Source organism: Pleurodeles waltl, chromosome 7, assembly GCF_031143425.1.
Source record: "Pleurodeles waltl isolate 20211129_DDA chromosome 7, aPleWal1.hap1.20221129, whole genome shotgun sequence".
Classification (NCBI taxonomy): domain Eukaryota; kingdom Metazoa; phylum Chordata; class Amphibia; order Caudata; family Salamandridae; genus Pleurodeles; species Pleurodeles waltl.
Genome location: NC_090446.1, coordinates 1453794852 through 1453811144, shown reverse-complemented (window position 1 = coordinate 1453811144; position 16293 = coordinate 1453794852). Strand labels below are relative to the sequence as shown.

Sequence of the window (16293 nt, the reverse complement as noted above, 5' to 3'; positions counted from 1 at the left end):
TTTCATTTGTCTGATAGGGTCCCGGAGTCTTGGAGGGAGACAAACATTGTTATATTTCCAAAAAAGGAAAAGGATCCCATTCTTTGTGGGTCTAACTGGCCCAGTTTGCTAATCAATACTTATTCTAAGATCTATAAATGGGTCCTAGCTTGGGCACTGTTATCTTGTTGCTGGTCGACCCAAACACCAATGGTTTCAGACCCGGGCCGAGATACAACATTGCATGGTAAGAAGGCAATTACAGCCCTGGAGGTCACCACAGTGTGTCAAGGTCCATTTGTTGTGATCTGTTTGAATGCCAAGAAGGCCTTTGACTGAGTTTAATTGCCCTTCCAGTGAAAGGGGGTTATGACGTCTGCTAGCTTGTGCCCTATCTTAGTTAGGAGGCTCTATTCAGATCTAAAGGTGAAGATTCTCAGGTGGGTGCCATATAGGATCCTACTTCTATTCTCTGCGGTACCCGGCAGGGGTCCCCCTCGTCCTCTCAGCTATTTGCGTTATACCTACATCCATTTATTCAATCATTGAGGACTGAGGAGATCCAACCCCTGAGACTGCACCATTATGTAGTAAAAATCTACGCTGATTACATTACCGTTCTGACTCCTACTCCAATTGTGGGTTTGTGGGTCATGGTCGCTGCTGCTCAGTAATTTGATGCAGTAGCTGGGTACAAGTTTAACTTGGATAAGACTCAGATCTTATCCAATTTAACACCACCCTATCAGAATGAGAGGTGGGTGCAGTCCCTGGTGTATCTCAGGGTTACCTTATCTATTAATACCTCTGAGATCTCAGAGAATAACTTTGGTAAGCTGTACCAACACTCAGCGGATGTTTTTCTCAAATTTAATCTCTTTCATCTAGGTTTTATTGGCCGTAGTAATCTTATTAGGATGATCATTCTTCCACGTTGTCTTTATTTTTTTTGTTGCTCCCATTATTTCTCCCTGTGGCTTTTTTCACCAAGGTTGAGGTGTTGTGGCAGAAGTTTATTTGGAGCAACCGGACGCCTTGATGCAAGATCCAGTTCCTGCAACAGCCAAAGGAAGATAGCATGGTCTCAATCCTGCTTTTATTATCCAGCATCTTTTTTTTTTTTTACATTTTTGGATGGTGTTAAGGTCGGAGGGCTGGCCTCTGGGTCGCATCTTGACGGAGTTTCTTCTGCTGGGTGAATCGATACTGGGGCTGGTATTGTTGACACAATGTACTTTAAGCAAACTTGCTTTAAGACACTTAAAGTTTTTCATATTATTTGAGATACTTTTAAGAGATTATTTCCTGGCATTACTCTGTCCAATCCACTCACATATTTGGGTTACTGCCCCAGTCTCCCTCATAGTAATCATGAAGGCTTCAGGGAGCTCTGGTGAAGTGTTAATCTTCTGACCCTTGGCCAATTTTTCAATGGGAATGTTCTTTCTTTGTTTGATAACCTACAACAACAGGCGCCTCTTCCTCATACTGCCTTTTTCCGACACTTTTTCTTCAGCCTTAAGGACGATGATTTAAGTTGGTTTCATTACCCTTGGATCTCATTAAGTGGGTCCAACTGAAGAGAAACATAGGGCAGGTATATAACTAAAACTGCAAATCTTCTCATAATCAGGGGAGGATTTGTTTCTGCAAAGTGGAGCACTTTGCTTAATTTGGAGTGACGTGCTGGTGACCTCCCCGCTGGCCCCTTACTTTCCCACTGGGCTGACCAGCAGAAACCAAGGTTTCCGCTTGCCAGCCCAGTGGGAAAGGTGCGGCAGGATTGTCGCCAGCTCATAATAGAGCCGACATCAATGCTGGACATCAGCACCCTCGAAATGAGCTTTGTCTGCATTCCAACAGCCACCTCGAGGCTGGAGGTCTGCGGACTGCCAGCTTCGTAATCAGGCCCTTAATGTCTGACAACTACTGAGCTGTCAAGCCAGGCCTGAAATGGGGGGCAGAAGAATCTCCAGTCTATAAAGAAAGGGAATTGAAGAATAAAAAGCTAAATTTCACGTACACCTAATCTACAAATACCTAGGACTTTTTGATAGACTCATATCAAAATAGCTGAAAAATCAAAACAGTAGATATTCAATTAGAAGTAAGAATTACTTTTTATTTTTGAATAACTCTTCCCAATTGTGACAAGTCTACTGTTTGCAGAACCTCACAGTTTAAAAAAATAAGAAAATATTTCTGAAAATCTTTCGATGGATTTCTATTGTAACTTTTTTGTATATACTAGTCATACATTTTTCATGCTATGTTATTCATCGTATAATTAAGCCTTTCTTTTCAATGCTTAATTCTGAGTATTTTCTCACAACGACAGATTGTCCCTTGCTTCCAAACTATATATAGAGCTATGAAACAGGTTATTGTGCGCCAAACAAATATCCTTTAGCATTACTTTTTTTAAAAAGTAGATGTTCCTTAGAGTGAGGGTTCTTGTGAAAAAAATGAAAACATTGTAATGCTTGTGCTTAACCATTTTACAGCCTGGCGAAGAGGTTGTGTCCAGTGACTGTGAGGAGATCTGCACTTGCAATGCTCTCAGTGGGCTATCCTGTAAAAAACTCAGCTGCACCATTGACGAGAAGTGCGTTATACAAGATGGTGTTGCGGGATGCGTCGACAAAGGTACACTCTACCCTCATCTTCAGTGGGGTTCCCTTACCCGGCTTGTCCTTTTGTATTCATTAAACAGCAGCAAAATGATCAGCACCAAATTAAAACTTTTATGCCCACCATCTCCTTCATCTTAACAAATGTGCATGAAACTCAAAATATCAAGAGACATCTCAAGTAGATATGTAAAATTGTGGAAAAGTTATTAACAAATCCAGGCCCATATTTATAGTTTTTTAACACCACTTTTGCGTCATTTTGTATGCTAAAGCGGCGCTTCTTTTGCGTAACAAAATAATGCAAATTTGGCACTAAAAAAGTCTAAATATGGGCCCCAGTGTTACTTCAACTCCGGACCCTTTTCAATTCGTGCAGTGGACTTAACTCGCTAAAATCCGGTTGAAGTGCTTATTTATCAAACATGGATGGAAACCTGTTTGCTCTCTTTAATTATCTCCCTCCTTGATGGATCTTCAAGAAACTAGACATACTAAAAGAACAATAACCATAGTAAAAGTCTGTCAACTTCCATGCAGATTCATTATGCAGTGCTAACTTTTGACCGTGCCCCTCTGAATAGATCTCCACAAGTTTGAAAATACCAAGAGGCAGATGTAAGGAAAGTGGTGCTGCACCCAGTGCAGCGCCACTTTCCTTGTGCCCCTCAGCGCCCCCCTACAGCCACCATGTGTGTGCCATATTTGAAATATGGTGCACCATGGCGCAGGGTAGGGGGCAATAGCATAATTTTTTATGCTATTGATGTACTCCTCTGGAGTAACGCCAAAATGTTGCAGAGTACATAGGGGCCCATTATAAATAATGGTATGCCCCCTTTTAACGCCTACTCCGAACCAGCGTTAAAAGTGGCGAAAAAAATGGCTCAGGGAAATCCCTTAGATTTCCTTGCTACATTTTTTCGTCCCCCTAACGGCAGAACGCCCCCTTGCATACATTATGCCTGGCGCAGGCATAATGTGGCAAGTGAAAAATGCAACATTGGCACTGCCTTAGCATCAACAAAATGATGCTATGGCGGCGCTAAGGTGGTGCTAGGGGCATCTAAATATGCCCCCAAGTGTAAACCACACACGCTAGTGTCTGTGGAACTTTTGAGGAAATTCATTAAGCAGTTCTAAAATAATTGGCAAATCAAACAATATTATTTCAATACTCTAAAAAAAATACCAAATGGATTTAAATCAATCCTCAAAATAACGCTTTCACTTTGCATTTTACGTTCATGCCAAGTTGGTTCTAAATCCAGTCAGTAGTTCTTGCTGTATCAGAAAGCAAACTTTCATATGAGAGCTAGAATGAGAATCATTTGGGAGCATATTTAAAGAAAGTGGCACATCGGTCCTGATGCACCACTTTTCTTGCGTGCCCCTACCGCCACCTAATGACTCTATGGTTGCACCGGATTTACAATATGGCGCACCATGGCGGTATTTAGGACAATAGCGTCAGAAATGTTTAGGGCCATATTTATACTTTTTGACGCAAAACTGCACTAACGCAGTTTTGCGCCAAAAAAATTAGCGCCGGCTAACGCCATTTTGAAGCGCCATGCGGGCGCCGTATTTATGTAATGGCGTTAGCCGGCGTTAGCCGACCGGCGCTGCCAGGTGTGCGTGAAAAAAAACGACGTACACCAGGCAGCGCCGGCGTAGGGAAAAATGGTGTTTGGGCGTCCCAAAATGGGGCAAGTCAGGCTGAGGCAAAAAAATCGTCTTAACCCAATTTGCGCCATTTTTTTTGGGCGCCCAGACGCCATTAACATGACTCCTGTCTTAGCAAAGACAGGAGTCATGCCCCCTTGCCCAATGGCCATGCCCAGGTGACTTCTGTCCCCTGGGCATGGTCATTGGGCATAGTGGCATGTAGGGGGGCACACATCAGACCCCCCCTATGCCACAAAAAAAAATTAAAAAAATACTTACCACAACTTACCTTTTCTTCCCTGGGATGGGTCCCTCCATCCTTGGGTGTCCTCCTGGGGTGGGCTAGGGTGGCAGGGGGTGTCCCTGGGGGCAGGGGAGGGCACCTCTGGGCTCATTCTGAGCCCACAGGTCCCTTAACTCCTGGCCTGACCCAGGCGTTAAAAAGAGGCGCAAATGCGGGTTTTTTTGGCCCGCCCACTCCCGGGCGTCATTTTTGCCCGGGAATATAAATACCACGCAAATGCCTGGGAGTAATTTTTTAAGACAGGAACGCCTACCTTGCATCTCATTAACGCAAGGAAGGTGTTCACGCCAAAAAATGACGCTAACTCCATGAACTTTGGCGCTAGACGCGTCTAACGCCAAAGTATAAATATGGAGTTAGTTTTGCGTCGAATTTGCGTCGAAAAAAACGACGCAAATTCGGCGCAAACGGAGTATAAATATGCCCCTTACTCTATTGTGGTGCTTTGCAGGATTAGCGGCAAATATATAATCCTGCAAAGTAAATGGGAGAGTCATTTTAATGCCTGCCTTAGGCAGGCATTAAACGTGACGCTAAAATGGTACATTCCACTGCGCCAGGCATAATGTAGTGCAAGAGGTTACAAAGAGGTGCAATGCACGCATTGTGCCACTTTGTAAATATGGCATCAAAAAAAGGTCACGTTAACACCACATCAGCGTAAACAAAATGACGCTAATGTGATGCAAAGTGGCAGAATATACCCCTTGATTTTTAACCACCACTCCTTTTAATGGTCTTCGATTGGACAGACCTACACAAAACCAGACATGCCTAAACTATGCTAAGCAAGCGCGGTGCTTTGTAGATTCATCACACGGTTCCAAAGATTTGAGAAAAAAATAAGCATTGACAAAGCCAATAAGTCTGCCTTTTACTTTAATGGCAGTGCTTCTTTAATGATTAGTGATTTGTTTGTGTGATTGTCAAGACTTTGGAGAGAGTGAATGTGAAAATGATGATTCATGGATATATGATTGAATGCATGGATGATTTACTGCATTTTGGAACGACAGAGTGCAAAGAAAGATGAATGGATGAGTTAATGAATGAACCAATGGCTGTGGGAATGGATGAGTGTATGGAAGGATGAATAAGTAAGATGAGTAGAGAGTAAATAGATGCATACAATCATGTTGGTGGGAGGATGCTATTCTCCACTGCTGCTGCTGTTGCCACTGCTGCTCACTCACACAGCATTTCCATCAGTCATTTCTTGAGGCTATTTTTGTAATTGAAATTTGAGCCATGAATCATGGAATGTTCTGTGATGCCATATTACTAGCACTATTTAGCTCAAATCACCCCTTTAAAAAGGAAGAAATCGACCAATCCAACAAATGTATTGGAAACAGCTTATTACCACATAAATGAAAAAGAGAGATACTAAACATTGGCTTATTATCAAAACCTTTGAACTCAAACTACCCAGACCAAGATAGCAGCTAGCCTCAAACTAACAGCTTGAGTAGCAGAAGTACCTTTCTACTCCATGCTGAGAGGAGAAACACTTAAAAACCGTGCATGCTCAGAGAAGACTGTAAGCACTTGAATTAATAATTTCAATCTCTTTTTTGGGCATATTTTTTCATGAGATTTCCTTTTTGTGATCAGAGTCTATGTCCTGTTCATGTATGTGAAAAGATAACATCTTGTGTAAAATTCTGTAATTAAATTCCTAGAGGGGAAATACTAATCACTAATGCATACTCAGAGAAGATCTTAAGCAGTGGACATGAAAAACCACTAAGCATTTCCAAACAATTGTAGTGCATTTTACAGTCATGTTCTTTAACATGTGACCTTTTATGATCAGTGTCTGTCCTGTTTACACCCATTCACACCTGCCATGAATCAGTGGCAACAGAAGCATCCCTTAGACCGAGTAAAACCACTTGTGACACCAATTGTTGCATGTTCAGTGATGCCAAATGTCAATGTCTATGCTAAAGACAGAAGCAAATTGTGGTATCCTAGCAACTTAAACTGTGCTGCTGGTGTTCTAGAAAGGCTTCAGGAGAGCAGAGGCAGTTGCAGTAAGAGATGACACAGAGAAGACTTGGATGGGGTTTGTTGTTCTGGACTAATAAATCTATATATATGAACATCGCGCGGTGCAGTTCTTAAAAATGGCGACGAGGATGGGATTCGCAAATCTACTGTGTCCAAGAGGCTGGTCTTAAAGAACAAATAGGAACAGACAACCCCTGTCTTCTTACTGTTAGGTGGGACAACCGAGGTTAGGAGTGTTTCTGCAATATCCGGTGAGTTGCAGAGTGGATCGTTGGTGTGACTTACAATCGGTTTAATAATGTATTTTTTTTGTCAAGTGGGAAGCCATGTGTGCACGCACTGCACTTTGAGCACCGGCATTGAGGAGCTAGTCCTGCGTTATTTGGGTCCCGGCGGCACATTGGGGAAACATGTCTTGCATTAAGAAGGAATTTGGTTCAGCACTCAAGGTTGTTGATGTTGGCCCAGTCGTGAACTGTGCAAAGGAGAAATGCAAGGTTAAAACACAGGAGAGCATGTGTGTGTATGTTTGAAAACACACAAGTTCATGTGTGTTTGTTCAAACTCACCATATGCCTGAGTCGAGCCTCGTGGAGGGTCGCGCTTACAGCAACATGGTAGAAGTAGATGCCTGGTGTTTCCTGGGGAACGCGTCGTGCGTCTGGTCAAGGCACGTAAAGGAGAGCCCGTGCGACGAAACGAACGTCTGTTACAAAGCGTAAAGTTCGCTCAGAAGAGGAATGTCAGTACGGAAGAGATCCTATGAATCTGAAGAATTAGAAATAGCATTGTGGCTGGATTGTGGACTAGGAATGCAGAACAGAACTGAGTGAATAACTGACAACGGTGACTACATTTATTGTTTTAGTTTATTTTGTCTGTTGGACTTGTCAGAAAGTGTAACAAGACTGAAGTGGCATAAATTGCTGAGCATATTAATTATTTTTTGTAGTAAGGACCATTTTTTTATAGAAACAGATCAGTTTGTTTTAGATTGTTATGGATGAATCAATTTTAGCTCTCCAAAAATGTTTACAAAGTCCTGGGACTCCGGTGATGGCATGGGAAGACTGACGTGAGTCTTTTGAGACTTACTTAGAGGCTCTTGGAGGGATAACTTTTGAAACGTCACGTAAACTTGCAATTTTGAAGCATTGTATGGGCATAGAAGGGAGAAAGGTTTTAAAAACTTTACCTAAACCTACACGCAGTGTTACAACCAACCATGAAGGGGATGGGGATGAAGTGTCAGAAGCTGAGGACACCTCATCAGATGAGTATGTGAATGCGATGAAAGCTCTAGAGGATAATTATGGTAAGAAGACTAGTATTGTGGTAGAGAGGCATACTTTCTTTACAAGGTCTCAGTTACCCCGGTGACTCTGTGGAACAGTTTGTATCTGCATCAATAAAATTAGCTGTTACTTGTAAATTCAAGGATCTACACAAGGAAATTATATATAGCCAGGCGCATAGAGAATACGTCCAGATATGTCAAAGAACTTAATGATGAACAATATCAAGAAAGAAATGACAATGGGAAAGTGAACATAATACACAAGGGTAGAAGAGCTGTGCTGCTGATTTTCTAGAATGGCTTCAGGAGAGCAGAGGCATTTGCAGGAAGAGATGACACAAGAAGACGTTGATGGGGTTCTTGCTCTGGACTTAATAAATATATACATATATGAACATCCCGCGGTTCGGTTCTAAAAACAAATACCCCCAAAAGCTCAGATGCAATACAACCCGCTCCAATAGAAATAGCTCTTCACAAGATGCTCACCCATGTCAGGGCTACTTTTGAAGCCATTCCAAAGTTACTTGATGGTGATCAAACAACATTAGTAATTTTAACAACATCTATCCAAATAAAACTCTCAACGACAGCCACAAAGTTTATAAACTGAGCCTGATAATTTGAGGATGACTGATAAGTATCTTATTTCATAAGATGGAATTATTCCTGATGACATTAGAATAGTTTGAAAATGACTTTCTAATTACTTCACAAGCACTAACAAGATAAAAGTGTTCACAGATGATTGACCCAATGTGATAACAACACAGTTGTGTGAAATTGAAAAGCAGAAAGAATTTACTAAGTCCCCAGATGGAGCTGTCAGAGGGCCACACTCAGATAAGAGTTACTGGGCTTGGTGTCATTTGCCAGTGGTGTCCTGGGGTCTGTCCCATTATCGGAACTGACTTGCTAAACAAAAGACATAATAACTCACTATCCAGCTTAGTGCTTGCCTTAAAAGAGTACTTTAATATCACAGCAAAACATAATACTGCACAATGAAGGGGGTTAGTACAGGAATAAGAATCTCATCTAGAGATCCCATCTCCTTTGATGTCCTATTCCTTATTGCAACCCAAATATCCATGGGATTTGTTGTGAATAACAGGTCATAGGCAACAATAGGCACATGCCTAAGTTCACTAAGCAACCACCATGTTAGTCAACAAGTAGGTAAGTTCTTCTGGTCTTGAACAGTAAAAGATCACACTTTTAATGTTACTTCCCTATTTGCAGGTCTATTGGTTCACTTGAAGAATACATTCTCTCACTCTTTCTTTTCAGTGTCTCATGCATTCCCCTCATTCACTTTGCAGAGGATGCCACATAGCATACTAGTTGGGTTCAAGCCGGCGACATCTTTATGTGTTGCATAGAGATACAAATAGCAGCCTCCTCTTCACTGTGGCTCCTTAAATGAACAATGTGGCAGGCTTAGTCAATGGGTGCTTCTCTTCAGCAGTTGTTGACTCCAAGCCTGGGGCAGGCTCTCTCATATAGTGGCAAAGATGATCTTTGCAGAGTATGCAGCACAAGACACAAATTTCTTATAGATCCGCTGCCATGGTGCAGGCAGCACAGTGTTGGTTGAGTTTACAGTATTCATCATGCAGTTTGTACCATGAACCATGCAGTGAGACCTGGTGACTCAGTATGTCATAGATCGGTGTCAGTTGCCCTGCCAATGCAGGTCATTTTTTTTTGGGTGCTCTAAACACCCAGAACTTGTCTAAGCTTAACCTCCTGAAAAGTCTTTCCTCCTTCCCTCTTTGAGTTTGCAGGCAGGCTTCTAGGCATTATCCTGATGGACAATTTCTCCAGCAAGTTGCAGAGACTTCAGTTGATGTCCCTAACCTCTGGAAAACTGGAAGTCATGCAAACACCAGTCCTGGTTTCACAGCAGCTCTTTGAGTGCTCTGTTGGGCACACCCTTCCTTGATCAGTGAAGCAGCTGAGAACTGGAAATAAAGTGAGATGTTTTGGATCCCACTGTTACACTCTTTTACCAGAAAGGGGGTGAGTATCCGCTGTCTGAGATCTTGGAATGGGGTTTGGGTGTTTCCCTCTCAAATGTCATTTTCAGGCTGTTGTGCACAAATAGCCATTGTGCAAGATGATGCTCTCTCCATGAGGAATTTTGCGTATAAATGTACACAAAGTACTGTGAAGACTCTAATTTGCTTTCCTGAGCTGCAGGAATGTAGTTAATACACTTCCTATCTTAGAAAGCTATGTCTCTTTTCCATTGTGTGTCTGCTAAAACTGGAGCATCCACAATTTCCCTAATTGGTACAAGCATCCAGACCCCCAACACATATTGAGTTTTGCTTCAATACATGTGATACCCATCAACCAGGCATACACACACGCAATACACAACTGTTGGAAAACAGCCTCTCTGAAGGGTCACCCCAAACTTTTTGCCTTCCTCCTCTTTCTTTTCTGACCTCATTTTTGCTGGCTTTCGGACTCTGCACAGTTTACCACTGCTAACCAGTGCTAAAGTGCACATGCTCTCTCCCTTAAACATGGTAACATTGTTTCATCCCCAATTAGCATATTTGATTTACTTAAAAGTCCCCAGTTAAGTGCACTACATGTGCCTAGGGCCTGTAAATTAAATGCTACTAGGGGGCCTGCAGTAGTGATTGAGCCACCCACATAAGTAGCACCTTAACCATGTCTCAGGCCTGCCATTGCAAGGCCGGTGTGTGCAGTGTCACTGCCACTTTGACTTGGCATTTAAAAGTACTTGCCAAGCCTTAAACTCCCCTTTTTCTACATATATGTCACCCCTAAGGTGTGCCCTGGGTAACCCATAGGGCATGGTGCTATGTAGGTAAAAGGCAGGACATGTACGTATGTGTTTTACATGTCCTGGTAGTGTAAAACTCCTAAATTTGTTTTTACACTGCTGTGAGGCCTGCTCCCTTCATGTGCTAACATTAGGACTGCCCTCATACATTGTTTGAGTGGTAGCTACTGACCTGAAAGGAGCAGGAAGGTAAAATTTAGTATGGCCAGAATGGTGATACAAAATCTTGCTGATGGGTGAAGTTGGATTTCATATTACTATTTTAGAAATGCCACTTTTAGAAAGTGAGCATTTCTCTGCACTTAAATCTTTCTGTGCCTTACAATCCACGTCTGGCTGGGTTTAGTTGACAGCTCCTTGTGCATTCACTCAGACACACCCCAAACACAGGATACTCAGTCTCACTTGCGTACATCTGCATTTTGAATGGGTCTTCCTGGGCTGGGAGGGTGGAGGGCCTGCTCTCACACAAAGGACTGTCACCCCCCCTACTGGGACCCTGGCAGATAGGATTGAACTGAAAGGGGACCTGGTGCACTTCTAAGCCACTCTTTGAAGTCTCCCCCACTTCAAATGCACATTGGAGTATAAAAACAGGGTCTCGGCCCCTACCAACTCAGACAGTTCCTGGAGAAGAGAACCAGAACCTGCATCCTGCCAAGAAGACCTGCCTGGCTGCTCAAAGGACTCACTTGTCTGCTTTCTGTGAAGAACTGCTGCCTTGCTGTTGCCCTGCTGCCTCGTTGCTCTCTGGCTGTGGTGAAGAAGTGCTCTCCAAGGGCTTGGATAGAGCTTGACTCCTGTTCCCTGAAGTCTTAGGACCAAAAAGACTTCACTTCTACAAGAAGGACTCCCTGTGACGCGAAATTCGATGCACAGCCTACCAGAAACAACGCATAGCCTGCATTGCAGTGAAATTTTCACCACATGCCAAACTGGAACGACACAGCCCAACTTCGCAACCAGAAGATTGATGCAGAGCCAGCGTATCGACCGGAACTTCAACGCACGAGCTTACCGGATCAACGCATAGCCGAGACGGAACAACGCAGCCTGACTTCCAAAGAGGAATCAACGCAGCGCCTGCCGTTCGGTAGAAAATTTGACACAATGCCTACCGGATCGATGCAGCTCCTGTGACTTCGTCCTAGCAGTGCCGGAAATCCACGCATCGTCCCCGGGGTGTCTGAAACGTAACCCGAAGAGGATCCATGACCGAGCGCTGGAAATCGACACACAGCCGTCCCTGCGTGAAAACTAAATGATGCATCACCTTGTGCAGCCCGAGAAATCGACGCACACCCTTTTGTTTCCACGCATCTCCTCCTCTGCGGCCCTTTGTGAAGATTTTTTACGTGAACCAAGTACTTAGTGCTTGAAAGAAACTTTGTTTGCTTTTAAAAGCCTTAAGACACTTTATATCACTTTTCAGTAATATCTCTTTACATTTACTTATTTCATCTTTAATCGTTTTGACCTGCATTTATCCAGATAAATATTATATATTTTTCTAAACACTGTGTGATGTATTTTTATGGTGCTATATTGTGTTAGTGTATGATTTATTGCACAAATACTTTACTCATTGCCTCCTACGTTAAGCTTGACTGCTCAGTGCCAAGCTACCAGAGGGTGGGCACAGGATCATTTGGATTGTGTGTGACTTATCCTGACTAGAGTGAGGGTCCTTGCTTGGACAGGGGGTAACCTGACTGCCAACCAAAGACCCCATTTCTAACATGGTGCCAACCTCTGTTAGTACAGAGATTGGAATTTAGCCCTGAACATTTAATGAGGGCCTTACACATGACAAAATCTGGCTCTGCTAGGTTAGAATTTATTGGGAGAGATAATTACCTCCCATGAGAAAGTGGGTTATTTCCTGGGATGGATGGTAGTCAACTACAAGTAATAATTCATGGGAGGTCCAGTGAAGATTTCAGTAATTTCAACCTGAGCTCAATCTTTGCTAGCTATAGCAAAGAGTAGATAGACTTAACTTAAGAAAATGTGTAACCCATTTACAAGTACCAAAAGAATTGACAACTAAAGACAGTAAAAATATTGTTCAAATTTGTAAAAATAGAGACCATATTAATTAACAAAATGGCACCAAAATGCAAAAATCCAATTAAGGGAACAACAGATCTGCAGCAGTTCCTCTGTGCCCTACTTCAAAACAAAAAACACCTATATTGAATCTCTCTACCTAAATTCAGCATGTCAGAATCTTTCTTTCCTGTGCAGAGCTCCTGTGCACACCCTAGAGTTGTGGCCAGGGAAATGATCAATCGGTCTTCTGTGGGCCATCAGAACTGATTCTGGAGGCAGCTCCCTTCCCATTAGATTGGCACAGCAGAGGCCCAGCTGTTGGCTACATCTGCCTGTGACACAGTGAAGTTAATTAAGTCTTCATATAAAAGGAACGGACCACTCCCCCACACACTTTGGCTCAGCTCTAGAAGCAAATTCACTCCTCATCAAATGTACTATTAAGATCTAGTGTGACAGTGGGAAGCGCATGAAAATGGGCTCTCATAGGCTTCAGGCAGGTAAAGGATTTTCAAATGTACATATTTTAAAATATTTAAAACAAATCCAACATTACTAGTGAACTGGGCCTGTAATAAATATTTTAAAAATGCTGGATATTAGTTTTGTAGTTCTTTCTTAAATGAATATAATATAATTTACTTTATTACCTCCCAGTGTATTCCTTTTGAACAGCTAACCCTGCTACAGGGGTGGTGTGAGAAAGTAGCCTCTTTCTAGCCTTGTTAACCTCGCTTTTGGCCTGTTTGTGAGTATATGTCAGGTGTTTTTCACTGTCTCACTGGGATCCTGCTAGCCAGCACCCAGTGCTCATAGTGAAAACCCTATGTTTCCAGTATGTTTGTTATGTGTCACTGGGACCCTGCTAGTCAGGTCCCCAGTGCTCATAAGTTTGTGACCTATATGTGTATGTTCCCTGTGCGATGCCTAACTGTCTCACTGAGGCTCTGCTAACCAGAACCTCAGTGGTTATGCTCTCTCTTTACAAATTGTCACTAACAGGCTAGTGACCAATTCACCAATTTACATTGGCATACTGGAACACCCTTATAATTCCCTAGTATATGGTACTGAGGTACTCAGGGTATTGGGGTTCCAGGAGATCCCTATGGGCTGCAGCATTTCTTTTGCCACCCATAGGGAGCTCTGACAATTCTTACACAGGCCTGCCCTTGCAGCCTGAGTTAAATAACGTCCACATTATTTCACAGCTATTTACCACTGCACTTAAGTAACTTATAAGTCACCTATATGTCTAACCTTTACCTGGTAAAGGTTGGGTGCTAAGTTACTTAGGCGGTCATTTTGACCGTGGCGGGCGGCGGTCGCCGCCCGCCAAGCGGTTACCGCCGAATGACCGCACCGCGGTCAAAAGACCGCGGCGGTCATTCCAACTTTCCCGCTGGGCCGGCAGGCGACCGCCAAAAGGCCGCCCGCCGGCCCAGCGGGAAAGCCCCTGCAATGAGGAAGCCGGCTCGGAATGGAGCCGGCGGAGTTGCCGGGGTGCGACGGGTGCAGTGGCACCCGTCGCGATTTTCACTGTCTGCAAAGCAGACAGTGAAAATCTTTGTGGGGCCCTGTTAGGGGGCCCCTGCACTGCCCATGCCAGTGGCATGGGCAGTGCAGGGGCCCCCAGGAGCCCCACGGCACCCGTTCCCTCCATCCTGGTTCTGGCGGTGGACACCGCTAGAAACAGGCTGGCGGGAAGGGGGTTGGAATCCTCATGGCGGTGCTGCGAGCAGCGCCGCCATGGCGGATTCCCTGGGCCAGGGGAAAACCGGCGGGAAACCGCCGGTTCCCCTTTTCTGACCGCGGCTTTACCGCTGCGGTCAGAATAGCCCAGGAAGCACCACCAGCCTGTTGGCGGTGCTTCCGCCGCCCTCCGCCATGGCGGTCATGGACCGCCAGGGTCAGAATGACCCCCTTAGTGTGTGGGCACCCTGGCACTAGCCAAGGTGCTCCCACATTGTTCAGGGCAAATTCCCCCGACTTTGTGAGTGCGGGGACAACATTACACGCGTGCACTATACATATGTCACGACATATGTATAGCGTCACAATGGTAACTTCGAGCATGGCCATGTAACGTGTCTAAGATCATGGAATTGTCACCCCAATGCAGAGACAATTCCATGATCCCCCGAGTCTCTAACTCAGACCCGGGTACTGCTAAACTACCTTTCCCGGGGTTTCACTGCAGCTGCTGCTGCTGCCAACCCCTCAGACAGATTTCTGCCCTCCTGGGGTCCAGCCAGGCTTGGCCCAGGAAGGCAGAACAAAGGACTTCCTCAGAGAGAGGGTGTTACACCCTCTCCCTTTGGAAAAAGGTGTCAGGGCTGGGGAGGAGTAGCCTCCCCCAGCCTCTGGAAATGCTTTCATGGGCACAGATTGTGCCCATTTCTGCATAAGCCAGTCTACACCGGTTCAGGGATCCCCCAGCCCTGATCTGGCGCGAAACTGGACAAAGGAAAGGGGAGTGACCACTCCCCAGACCTGCACCTCCCCTGGGAGGTGCCCAGAGCTCCTCCAGTGTGCTCCAGACCTCTGCCATCTTGGAAACAGAGGTGTTGCTGGCACACTGGACTGCTCTGAGTGGCCAGTGCCAGCAGGTGACGTCAGAGACTCCTTCTGATAGGCTCCTCCAGGTGTTGCTAGCCTATCCTCTCTTTATTTAGGGTCTCTGCTTTGGGGAATTCTTTAGATAACGAACGCAAGAGCTCATCAGAGTTCCTCTGCATCTCTCTCTTCACCTTCTGCCAAGGAATCGACCGCTGACTGCTCTGGAAGCCTGCAAAACTGCAACAAAGTAGCAAAGACGACTACTGCGACCTTGTAGCGCTGATCCGGCCGCCTTCTCGACTGTTTTCCTGGTGGTGCATGCTGTGGGGGTAGTCTGCCTCCTCTCTGCACTAGAAGCTCCGAAGAAATCTCCTGTGGGTCGACGGAATCTTCCCCCTGCAACCGCAGGCACCAAAGAACTGCATCACCAGTCCTCTGGGTCTCCTCTCAGCACGACGAGTGAGGTCCCTTGAACTCAGCAACTCTGTCCAAGTGACTCCCACAGTCCAGTGACTCTTCAGTCCAAGTTTGGTGGAGGTAAGTCCTTGCCTCCCCACGCTAGACTGCATTGCTGGGTACCACGTGATTTGCAGCTGCTCCGGCTCCTGTGCACTCTTCCAGGATTTCCTTTGTGCACAGCCAAGTCTGGGTCCCCGGCACTCTAACCTGCAGTGCACGACCTCCTGAGTTGTCCTCCGGTGTCGTGGGACCCTTCTTTGTGACTTCGGGTGAGCTCCGGTTCACTCCACATTATAGTGCCTGTTCCGGCACTTCTGCGGGTGCTGCTTGCTTTTGAGTGGGCTCTTTGTCTTGCTGGACGCCCCCTCTGTCTCCTCACGTAATTGGTGACATCCTGGTCCCACCTGGGCCACAGCAGCATCCAAAAACCCTAACCGCAACCCTTGCAGCTAGCAAGGCTTGTTTGCAGTCTTTCTGCACAGAAACACCTCTACAAGTCTCTTCACGACGT

The 16293-nt window shown here is 44.9% G+C and overlaps 1 pseudogene; it reads left to right on the top strand.

Moving 5' to 3' along the window:
- The window catches only part of LOC138247076 (IgGFc-binding protein-like), a 226221-nt pseudogene that overhangs the window by 89413 nt on the left and 120515 nt on the right, over nucleotides 1–16293 (top strand).